Below are 13081 nucleotides of genomic sequence, written 5' to 3'. Positions count from 1 at the left end.
GCATTACCACGTTTCACTTTTGACTTAATGACGTGGAATTTTATACAATATCTAGTTTCTTCTTAGTATTTTGTTCATTTGATATTATTAACATGTAGATCGAGTTTGTCTTTAGAGATTTAAATATCAAATTGAACAAAAATAACAACGTCAGCAACATGGATACTCGAGTAAAGTAATTTTAAGTGAATTCCAAGCATTTAAAAGTCTTTACAGATGAATGCGCTCATATTCTGCATCTTGTTTCACCTTGAAGAGGGTGTTTTGCTAAGGTGAGCACGTTCATACAACACCAACCAAGAAGACTGGGACTTCAGTCTGGACCCCAAAAAGAGCCAATGATTATTTAAGTTGTGGGTATTTTTGGAGGGTATAAATTATATATAGTTTGTAGCTCTGTGCTTTGGGCTCACCTTTGGAGCACAGCCTCTGCACGGTGCCCGCGGCCTACCTTCCTCACTGTGCCCAGCAGAAGCTATGCAGACAGACACGGCCAAGCTGCCTGGAACTTCACAGTTAAGTATTTGTTCATTTGAAATGAAGTATAAATAGCATGAGGGTTATCAGTTTCAAGTTGGCTACCCAACGCTTATGAATAATTGAAACTCACCCAGGAGGAGAGACGGGGTGAGGGCAAACTACCGTACATCTCAAGCAAGTCTCAGCTGACTCAAAGGACGAGCGACCAAACTGAGTAACAAACTCATAAAACTTGCTGCAATGCTGTCAAAACATATCCTCCCTTCTTCAGCCCTCTGGCACGACCAAAAATAGATACCAGGCAATAAGTCTGCAGCAATAAGTTGTGGAATCTGGACTTAGATATGGGTCACTGACAGGGGAGGGACGATGGGCATGAAAGTGCAGATGATGAAGGTCTTGTGAGTTTATCAACGAGCCAAACCTTAAAGATTTCATCTCTGTGTAGCCCGGTCAGTTCCATCTGAGACGCCGCCTCCTTATCAGCCCGGTGTGCCGGCCTCCGCTGCACACACAGCTCTATCTCTGCCAGTGCATTGAGCTGCAATAAGCCGTTGTTGGCACCGACATCAAGAGACACGTCAAGGGTGAGAACCGCCACACTGCAATCAAGATTTAAAGGGTTTCCTTTTTTTTTTTTTTTACAGTTCTTTCTTTTTTCTTTATCTCTGCAGAACGGGCTGCTGTTCTCTGCTGAAAATAGTTTTTTCATTTGAAAATAAGGGTTGAAAGGTTGACATAGTACTTTTTGTTTTTGGTGGGACACACTTGAACAATGTGCATGAGTCAAAAGTAGAAAATGTTTTAGTGTAGCAACAGTTTACATTTGGCTAATACGCCTACTTTTTTGTCAGGTCTTGATGGCTACCATATTCATATCTGAAACCACAGCCAGCAGTCATTTAACTTAGCATTGCACCATAGACTGTATATGTATTTCTTTTAAGGCCACACTTTAAAACACTTCATTTACAGACATTCATATAAATAAAGTGGTCTTGAGCAGTAGTTATGATCAAGCTTGTGTTAATTCAGTAGTAATAACAGAATTTCTTGGGTTTTTGACCCTTTATTTGGACATTGGTTGCTTTTTCACTCCAGATGTTTTCATTTGCTTGTCTGAAAAAAGAGACAGAAACAAGGCAGGACAAAATAGACCATTACATGGAATTAAAACTTTTTACGCCTGCCATGCCTCTGCTCAAATTGTAATATATCTGTTAATGAGGTCAGTGTTATGTGTATTTCTAGCTTTTACTGTACCAGTAATTCCTTGACAGCCCCACTTTCTGAAATTATCTGCAATGCGTGGGGAAAAACTTTCCTCCTCTTACATTCTCTCGGGCTCAACTGACTCCTGTTTCACTCGTGAACTAGTTAGGCTTTTCATTTCCTCCGCTTCGCGTGCTCAGTGAGCCCACTTTTCTCCTCACACATACAGTGCTAAGTCCAGAGCTCAACACAGATACAGGCCACATGGCTCCCTGCATGCTATCTGCACGCAAACTGCAATAGCACTGGCTAAAAGAAGAGGGTGACGAAGAAGAGGAGCACAGAGAGCAAGACATAGAATGGGGAGTGAGTAAGAGACACTGCTGCTGCTTTCCCAGCTCTGGACTGCCGCCAAGTCTCTGGCGGCAAAGTGAGCGTTGACCTCCAGTTAACCTTGTGCAAATGCACACGCACAGATGGACACGCGCACACACGAGGCTCACATCCATATTTCATAGCAGAAATATATCCACCCGACAGTATTTTACACCCACTGTGGAGCTCACCTCCCAGTGGCTGACGGGGCTGAGGAGGGCTGGGCCTGTAGGCTGCTCCTCTTCCACAAGCCGAGCCAAGAGCAACAGGGCCAATCGCACAATCATCTGGAGCAGAAGAGTCGAGGCGGCTGCAGGGGCTTAGAGAGGAAGTTCAACCAGTCCCATTTTTCAGCCTCTGCTTTGCCTTTCCACACTTTAATCTGATAATCAATAACTCTGACTGCATCTGATACTGCTAGATGTTCAATAGAAAATCTTCCAAGCAGCGTAGAGGCAGATTTACCCTTTGACCTCTCCTCAGTCCTGGAAAGTTGACCACCTGTCCATTATCTTCAAGCCAAAGGTCTGGATTTTGCTCAACATAATCTGATTAAAACCAAACCACGATTAACATTCTTTAACACCCCTTTTCTTCATCAGTGCCTCCACCCCTCGGTTCAGGAGAAGCTGGACCACATGTGAACAGTTATTTTTTTGTTCTCTGGCAGAGGCCCTGGAAAATTCAGTGGGCATGTCCTGTTAATTCCTCTGTCTTTCCCTCCTCCTTTTCTCTTTCTCATTCCCCCTTAAAGCCTCCCAGATCCTCTCCTCATTCCTCTTTGTATATGTGTGCATGCCATATATATACACAGATATATACATATATAAATTCTGAAACTATCCTGTTCACAGAGCAGGAGTTTAGCCTGCTCAATCCAGCCTCTTCTTTCCCTTTCTCTCTGGCTCTCTGCTTTTATTTCTACCACTTTTCTTCTCGCCTGCTCCCCTGTGTCCTTCTCCTCCGGTGCAGTGTATTATTGCCGCTTGGCTGGCCTCTGCGTAAACCCTGGGCTCGTTTAGCAGCCCTGCTTACTCTCACCCCTCGGCTCAACGAGCCTCCAGAAAGTTCTCCTCGCTCAGAGCACTGGCATCGGGAGACAGAATCCGTGTATGTGTTTATGAAGTTCTGACAAATTCCTTCCTCCGTACTCCTTCTCTTGCTTTGCAGTCTTGACATGCGAGCATTATATTTAATCCTTCATTCCTCGCGCAGGCAGAGGCAGTGTGGTGGAGGAGCTATGGGGCCTGGAGCTGGAGCCATGGCCTCTGCGGTGGCTGGTGCACCATTATGGAGGCAGCAGGACAGGCGAGCGATGGTTCCGATAGGTCTTGTGGTAGAGCTATGGGATATGTGGTGAAGCTGTATTTTCTTATGGCTTAGTACTGCCTGGGTCATTGGCATTGAGAATACCGGTTACTCTGTAATTAATTGAAGTATAAATATGGTACTACCCTTCACTGGGTATTGGGTTCTCCAGTGAATGAAAGAAAAATGAAAAGGATTCAACGTAGCACAGAATTATATTTTCAGGACCCTGAAAAAAAGAAAACAAAATAAAGAAATTGTGGAATTATTACTGCTCAGTGTCAAACACACACAGGATCATAATTCCCTATTAAGGTTAGATCTGCAACTTTTTTCATCTTGTTGTCAGTCTCGCAGTGGGACTGCTATCTGTGACCTCCTGCTAGAAAGACTTTATGCTCGACGTCTCTGAAGAAATGTGATGCCGTCTCTCTTCCACAGCATGTCTTTTATCCTGTCTTCCTTCTCTCACCCCAACCAGTCGCAGCAGATGGCCCCGCCCCTCCCTGAGCCTGGTGCTGTTGGAGGTTTCTTCCTGTTAAAAGGGAGTTTTTCCTTCCCACTGTCGTCAAAGTGCTTGCTCATAGGGGGTCATATGATTGTTGGGCTTTTCTTTGTATTATTGTAGGGTCTACCTGACAATATGAAGCGCCTTGAGGCGACTGTTGATGTGATTTAGCGCTGTATAAACAAAATAAACTGGCTGCTTGTGGTCTTTACAGATGAAGAGATGTAGACAAAGATGGTCCCTGATGATGATGATGAGGCTGTGTTACTAGGAATACAATGTAACAAGCTAATTAAAGGCAAAGATGGCAAAGAACCCATTGTGCTCTTCTATTAATGAAAAAAATCTGTTTTTTAAATATATATTAGTATGTGTATTTCATATTTCATACTTTTTGACCTTAAGTGCCATAGGTGGATAAATTTAGGTTGCACAGTCTGTGGCCAACAGCGCAATTCCGCTCTAATTAAATGTAATTAAAGCATGAAATTACAATGTATTTCTATTTAATTAACAAATACTTAAATGTATGTGCATGAGAATAAGGAGGTAACAAGTCAGGTTTTTGCAGGAAACGAAGGAATAATTATACTGTAAGTGTATTTAAGTAGTGTGTAAGTAAATTTTAGTGCTGCATGATTTCCTGGTGTTATAGTGAAAAAACAAACAATATTTCCCCGTCTTACACTGTAAGTACGCTGTGCTTTTTGGTAGTGAGGGTTGCACAGTAATCCATGTGCTATTCAGCAGTACCCTGACTGCTGTTAAGTACTGGGTTAGGATTATCAGACCTGCTGGTGAAGCGGCCCTTGAGGGTTGTCCTAGTTGAGAACAGTGCCAAGCAACATCTGTACAGAGGATGTAGGCGGTTCCTTCAACAGCCCTCACGTTCTGCAGACCTGGACCAACTGAGAACCTGAGAGGCAGTGATTCTGTTGGCTTCATTTTTCAATCCAAGAGGTTGTTGCATTTCATACAAACACAGCTCCAGAACACAGCTGGACTTTATGTCAAAACAGGCTAACTGCTGGCTCCCATAAACAGTAGCAAATTATAGAAAATAGCCTGTACTATAGCCAATATTTAGTCCTAATCAGTCTATGAGATGGATATTATTTGCTTCTCAATGCACTACAAAGACAGTATATCATGTTGTTCTAAAAAACTAATGCAGTCTGCACACTTTCACACTCAGTCATCTGATGCATTACAAATGTAACAATATTGATGGGACATAATTACACGACTTGTACATGTATTTGGTTCTTGAGGGCTTGTAGTAATCACACATGAATGCCGAAGCACGAACGACTTAAACAATGAAAAGCATCGCTGTCTCTGTCCTCGAGACAAAACGTCAAAAAAAGAAACAAACAAGGAGAAAAGAATGAGAGGAAAACGAGGAAGGAGAGTGAGAATCGGGGCTGCTGTGCGGTTTCCTTTTTGAGTTGGCTTTCCCAGAAGAGTGAATCAGCGAAGGGTGACCACAAGGAGCCCAGAGCCTTTTCATCTGGGCCCCGGGGTCTCTTCTAGGATTATTGGAGAAGTCTCTCAGTTTCCCAGTGACTCACACAGCTGTTGTCACACCGCTGGGCACCAGTTATACGACCGCAACCCACCCAGGTTGTGCAAGGTTCACTTGATTTGTTAATGTGTTGACATATTTTCACTGGCAGATCTGGCCTGGTTTCTACATATGCTGTTTACATGCTGCTGACGTGTGTTCTGTTTCATCTGGCAACTGTCACACATGTAACTCTGCTTCAGGAGTATAAACATAATATATGAGCTTCTGCCGTGCCGAGGGATTGTTTTGGACCAGCTCAAACGGATCCACTATAGATGATAATAGCATTTAGTTTTATCTACGTAATTTAAATTGTCTGTGTTTTTAAGAAAATGCTGACTGACCAGTCCTCCTTACAAAGCTGAGGCAATTTCTTTAGTTAGAAACTCCTTTATTTTTATGCTTCTCTGGGATTTTTACTGACATTTCTTGTAATCTTTGTTTCACTAGAAAATCTTGGAGCATCTTTTCCCTGCAGGGCTCAGCTTCACATCGTGCATGCAAACTTGCCAAAACAACCACAGCTCATTGAGCAACTCGGATGGCGTTGTCACTCATTGCGTAACTTGCTGTGGGGCATCGCTCTATGGTTAACCTTTGATTTCTGGTCACATCAAATCCTGTCTTATTCTAAAATAGTGTGACTCAGCGTGCAAACATTTACTTGGTGCTATAAGCGAAATCCAGATGTTATGCTGGTTCGCCCAAGCTTTACTTTGTAAACAGTAGTAGTTTTTGGAATTATGATGGATTGTTCGAATGCCTTCCAGATGATCAGAGACATCAATGGAAATCGATGAGTGAATTTATGGAGGAAAAGAAAATATTTGGGCGCATTCATATGAAGCTTTTGAAGCTTTTATCTGGTTTAACTGTTGAGGCTATACTTGAAGTATAGACTAATGAAATTCAAGTTATGGCTCTCTCAACATTTTTAAAGATAGGGGCTTCAAAATAAAAGCTGTTTCAAAGATGACAGCTTTTATTTTGTTACACCTCAGTGAAGCCTGGCACTGATCGACGATGTTTCTTTATTATTATCATCCAAACACACAGTATAAGCTTATTTAGAGTGAGCGCCATATGAGTTACTTTGTCCTACTTCCAGAGATTCATGTGGATTAATCCATAAAATAGTCCCCAACAGTTACACTACTTTTCTCATTAGAGGAACAAAAAACTGGGAAAGTACAGACAACACAAATATATAGACAGCACCACTGAGTTTGGTCTTTTAAGATGATTTGTTAACAGTGAAAAAAATGTAGGAAAACAAAAAAAGTCCTTTTTTAAAGCCATATTTCGTTGGTGCTTATGTGAGGGAACAAACAATGGAGTAATAACATATAATTACATCATATTTTTTCAGCTTTATGGTTCGGCATTGATTCATTGCAGTCAGACGTTACCAGTTTAGCCCTTAATGTAGTGTTCTTGACATTTGGATAAACTCTCTGCTAATTTAATTTGGCTGATGCTGCCGTGGTGTCCCAGTATCACACCAAAGACTGAGGAGTATAATATCATTAAAATAAAAAGAACTTAAAGGGAATATGTTTCCCCTGTTATCTGCTATGTAAATATATCTGCTACAGCGGTAGATGGTTATATTAAACTCAAAGTTTCGAACAATGAGGCCAGCATGTGTGCTGGCAATCCCAACTAGCCAAACCCTCAGGCTTCAGGCTGTTCTCTGATTCTGACAGATTATCTTTTGTTTGATCTGACGATGTCACTCAGACTGAATATCTGTCATATGGTCATCTCAGGCACACAGGCTGTGACCACAGAAATGCCACTTACCTTTACCTAAGTTTTTTGTTCATAAAACACAAGAAAGCTTGCTTAAAGAAACTTTGCTTGAGTCTGAGCTACAACAGCTTGTTTAAGACCAAGGATGAAATCTGGGGCTTCGGGGCCCCGTATGAGGTAAATGGGGACTACAGTCAACAGCAAATTATGTGAAGTTAGTAAAATCCAAGAATGAGAAATAAAGTGTTAAAAACTACCAGAATAAGTCTCCTTTAAGTACAACAACAACACCATGAATCATTTGTTAAAGTAGACTTTGTGCACTTACATCAGTACCCACACTACATATCCCTACACACAATTCAATTCATCTATCCAACTCTTCCACTTATCCTTATCAGGGTTGTAGGGAGGCTGGAGCCTATCCCAGCTACCATAGGGCGACTGGCATGGTACATCTGGCCACAGATTGCCAGGGCTAACACAGAGAGACAGAACACCATTCACATTTACATTCACACCAATGGGCAGTTAAAATCACCAGTTAACCTAACCCCACTAACTGCATGTCTTTGGACTGTGGGGGGAAGCCGAAGTACCCAGAGAGAAACCATGCAAACTCCACACAGAAAGACACAATTCAATTCAATTCATTTCAATGCACTTCAATACTATATTTTTTGGACCATAAGGCGCACTGGATTATGAGGAGCATTAAGCGAAAGAAAACAGATAAGTCAAATTTTACTCAACTCATTCTTCTTGCTTCCTCCTCTTCCGTAACATTGATCCATTAATGTAGAATTATCTCGCAGATGCTCTATTCCCATGTTGTTGCAGTATATTAATGACTAACCTCGTGTTGTGGATGGATTATCTCAGTTGTTCTCCCGACTGAAGTTTGGTCCGTTTACATCCTGCCATGCGATTGCATTTGTCTCTAACCACCAGAATCCCTCACGTTAACTTTTATTGAGTGGAAAAAAAGTTAGCGTTCATCCTCCAGCTTCACTGTTTGTTATGCTAACATAGCTGTGTTGCTAGCGATCACGTAGCACATCATTATATACCAGCTAGCCCAACTTCAGTAACCCTACAAACGTCACTGCTGTTTAGTTTTCTGTCTTCATTTATGTTGGAAGTGATAGCAGAGCTGTACGTTTTCATTTTTCAGAGATCTCTCAGTCAGAACATGGCATGTTATGTTTAAATGGAAACTAGCGATCTAACTTCCTGCTAACTTCTAACGCCATAAAATGTAATACATTCTGTTTTCATGGATTCCTGGACACATCCATCCATCCATCCGCTTATCCTTTCCAGGGTCACGAGGGGTTCTGGAGCCTATCCTAGCTGTCATAGGGCGAGAGGCAGGGTACACCCTGGACAGGTCACCAGTCTGTCGCAGGGCTAACACACAGAGACACAGACAACCATTTGCACTCACATTCACACTTATGGCCGATTTAGATTAATCAATTAACCTATCCCCACTAACCGCATGTCTTTGGACTGTGCGAGGAAGCCGGAGAACCCACGTGAACAAAGGGGGAACATGCAAACTCCACACAGAAAGACCCTGGCCTGAACTCAGGACCTTCTTGCTGTGCGGCAACAGCGCTAACCACCGTACCACCGTGCTGCCCCGTGGATTCCTGGATGTTAAACATAATTGTTACACCTGGTTAAGCAGCAACGCTCATCATTTTATTAAAGATGAAAGCATTTAGACAGTTTTTAACTCTCAGTGATGCCGCGATGTTCATTTGACTTTGGGACCTGAAGCAGAGTTTGGACTAAGCGAAGCTCCTGACTACGGCAGCCGTAATGCTCTGACAATCCATCAAGCGGTGCAGCTTCGCAGCTTCGCCAAAGTCATACTAAAACATTTTTTGACAGATTTTTTAGCGCCGTGTACCACATAAAATCGGTTCAAGGTCAGTAAGCACAACCAGAATTCATACATAAGGCGAATTATAAGGCGCACTGTCGATTTTTGAGTAAATCAAAGGATTTTAAGTGCGCCTTATAGTGCGAAAAATACGGTAATATAGTGCCAATTCACAACAGCAGCTGGCTGGTATCGAATTTTGAGTGTGAGGAAAATGTTCAGATTCAGGTTCCGTTGTTTCTGTAATGCTCTCTCCTGCGTTAAGAGACTGCAAACCTCTGTCAAGCTGGAAGAAGCTGAAAATCCCCACATAACATATACGTGACAGATAAATATGGAATCTATGCATGCACAGATGTAGCCACTTATATTACTACACCAACACTTGCCAGGGTCACTGCATTCTACTGAGTCGCTGATGATCTGCACTTCTCCTACATTTCCCCTCAACATCTGCCACACTGCCTTCTTGCTGAATGTATATTTGTAGAGTGATAGCGCATAGACTGCTGTCCAAACTTTGTCTTGTGAGACGTCTTTGCACTGCATGTGAGGTCTTTGTGCCATATGGTCCGTAATAGCCTCCTGTATGATCTGTCTCTATACAAAACCTTGAGACAGATTTCTGTGGTTTAGGTTAAGTTACTACTTCTAACACCAGAAACAGATTTTGGATGTTAGAAGTCCTGAAAACACAAAAGTTGGGAACTTGTTTTGCAACCCTTGTTTTCCTTATGTTGGCTGGAAGATTTTAGAATGAAATGTAGTGTCTCAAAAGCTGATTGAAAACACAGATGCTTCACTGGGGAAGAGCCTTGCCTGGGCGTACGAGGAACAGTGTGACAGTGGAAGAAGAGCAGTCTGTTTGAGTCTGCTTGTGGTCAAAAGCAAAGCGAGCCCTGCAACAGGAAATGACAGAACTTTGTTCAGAGGCTAAAAATATAATGCCCGTTGTTAAGGGAGACTAGAGCTAGAGAGGCAGCGGAGTACAGCAAATATTATTTCAATTAAACTGTAGGCCCAAAACCACGGCTTTCTTTTCAGAGAGAAAAAACCCAGGTGGTTGCCAGGGGGGGAAGAAAAGTGAGGAGAGGGAGAGGTGAGGAGTTGAAGCTTTCACAAACGGAGACAAAGGTTGGGTTTTGGTGATGGCGGTGGCTCTGGGTGGGGCGAGGGGCTTTCTGAGTAAAATTCCTGTGAAGTTATGCCACAGCGACTGAGTCAGAAATGACATTTTGCTTTTTTTGAGGGGGGGTGTTTTTTTGCAATGGCTTCCTCCGCCCCTTTCCCTGAATTTACACTTGTTGCCAAGACAAAGAGGAGGGGGGCATGGAGGCCTGTAATGTTGGCATCAAACTGACACTAACATCACTGCAGTTCGCTTCCCCCCACTCACACACATGCGTGCATACACACTGGCACGCTCAGCACACCCTGGCACTCGGCGGTGCCGAGCTAAGAATGGAGCACTCCTTCGGCTCACGCAATGTGGTGTGGCTGAAATTTCCTGCAATAAAAACGTGATTGGGAAGATACCCATTAAAATGTGTGAGGAAAGAGCCGAGTGGCTGCCAGCTACGAAAGAATGAGGAGGCAAACAAGAGGAGAAGGAGGGCGGCAGCAGAGTTTGATGGAAGAGAAATGCTGGAGCACGAGGGATGAGGGAGGGATATTTTCTTTGCTGACCACTGGCTACCCTGCCACTCTTTGGTGAAAAAACAAAAAAACATTTTGGCTCCTTTTGCCTTCTCTCGCGCTCCTCTCTCTTTTTCAAATCCTGTTTTCATTTAGCACATGGCAGCGCTCCCTCAAACTCTTGAGTTTCCCAAACCAAAAGCTATTTCCTGATTCACTCCCTCTCTCATATAATTATTCTTCTGGACCATGTTTCTCGCTTCTTTTTTCAGGCCTTCTTTTCCAGCACGGCCTGTTCTGTGCTCAGGGTGACATCACAGCCTCAATGGGGCAAAGGTTGCCCAGCTCGTACTCTGAAGGGCAAAAGTCAGGGCTGCTCTCGCTCGTTCGCACATACTTAATTCCCGATAGCGTTACATTGCAAATTACACGCAGACCTGATGTGATTTTATGAAACACTTTTGCAGGAACATAATGACATTTGCCACAATCATGTGTCATTTATGGTTGGGAGCTTCATTTTAGCCTGGCAAGCAAAGTTTTATCACATGGTTACATGTTAACAGTCACATGGTTAATATGTTAAGGGCCCTTGTTAAAGACTGCGGTATTCACCCCATAAATGACCACATTGTTCCAGTTCATGCACACACAAACACACACAGACACACACACTGAGGCTTTTTATTCTATTCTGAATTACTCGTAATGTGCCCCCAAATTTGCAGTTAAAACTGCGACTCGGTCGGAATTAGGAGTGCAGTTAAGCCACTGAACCTGCGCTGTGTGTTTTCTAAGCCCCTCTGCCTGTCTGGTGGTGTTGACAGTGTAAAGTTGGGTGCACACCCACCTCTCATATTCTCTCCCTCCCAGCTGTGTGCTTCTGTCCTCTTTCCAGCTGTTTGGGTGTGGCTGCTGCTGCTGGCACCACGAGAAAGCTCCACAAACAGAGAGTTATACTCATTTAGTGACTGCTGGAGAAAAGGCTGTGAGAGGAAAGAGAGGCTGAAGATACAGTATATTAATGGACTGCATTTCAATATATTATGATTGATTATTATAGTTTTGTATTAGCAAAGGGTCAAATGACTACAGTGATGTTAAAGATAATTTGTAGCTATTAACGTACAGAAAATTAATATGAAACAATAAATTGTACATAAAAGATGTATGACCTAATGTAAGTACCATTAAGTCATCCAGTGTTTTGCAAAGTGAATGCTAAGTTTTAGCATTATGGCCAGGGTTAAAGTTGGCTGGAACAATCTAACACCTTCAGTTAATGAGCAATTAAATCGCATTGGTGGATTAGGCAACACCGCTGAGTGACTCAAGTTTTCGTGTGCTGCAGCCTGGCGGTCCTCCCAACTGACGGCATGGAGATACGTGCTCAGTAATAACAAAATACTGGCATCCCACAGTCCTGCTTACACCCTCAACACATCCTTTGTTCTTCTCATCCCTGCATTCACGTTGCTGATGTCATTAAAGTTTTGGTCCTGGTGCTTTAGCATTTAGCTAACGCTACTGAAAAGTGCAATGTACTTGCTCAGCAAGTACATTTTGATACAATGAACATTTTAAGTGTGTTGATGTGCTTACATTTTTTTGTATTGTGAAACTTACTTTTGTCATTGTCATTCAAAGGTTGCATGAAAGTGCAGTAAGCAATTTAGTACATTTTAGTACTGGCCAAACTGGTTAGTTTGTAGTAGTATAGTAAACGCTTACAGTACTACACATGTTTGACTGGGACAGGGCAGATTTTACATGAGTTTTATGCTATCTAGGGCCAAGAAATCAACCAAGATTACTCATTTTTAATCCACTTATGTCTAAACCCACAAAACTTTTGTATGAGCACCTTTGTGAAGCCTTGTGCAGAAGCAGTATGGCTGGTCTCTAACTTCTAGGTGTTATGAGTATCGCAGGAAAGCTAGCTTGCTAACACAACTTTGCTAATATTCCCTCCTGCTCTGGCAGCCTTCTGTCAAATGTGTATACAAATAAAAAGCTAGTTAAAATGAACTTCTTTAAATTAGCTCCCTTCAAGGGTTAAAGGAAATGAAAGGGTGCATGCATGCCAACCCTCCCGATTTTTCCGAGAGAATCCCAAATTTCAGTGCCCCTGCCGAAAATCTCCCGGAGTCACCATTCTCCCGAATTTCTCCCAATTTTCCACCCGGACAACAAAATTGAAAAACCGTATCCCAGATTGGCCCAGCCAATTCCAGTTTCCAACAATGGCTACTACTACTTAGTTTTAATATTGCTCTTATTACTCGTTCTGGGTTGCAAAATAAACTTTTAACATATTTTCAGGCGAGAATGTAGCTGTGTAAACTTCAAATAT

The sequence above is a fragment of the Aulonocara stuartgranti genome (assembly GCF_965226115.1).
Source record: "Aulonocara stuartgranti genome assembly, chromosome: 13".
Classification (NCBI taxonomy): domain Eukaryota; kingdom Metazoa; phylum Chordata; class Actinopteri; order Cichliformes; family Cichlidae; genus Aulonocara; species Aulonocara stuartgranti.
Note: the sequence above shows the minus strand (reverse complement) of the source record.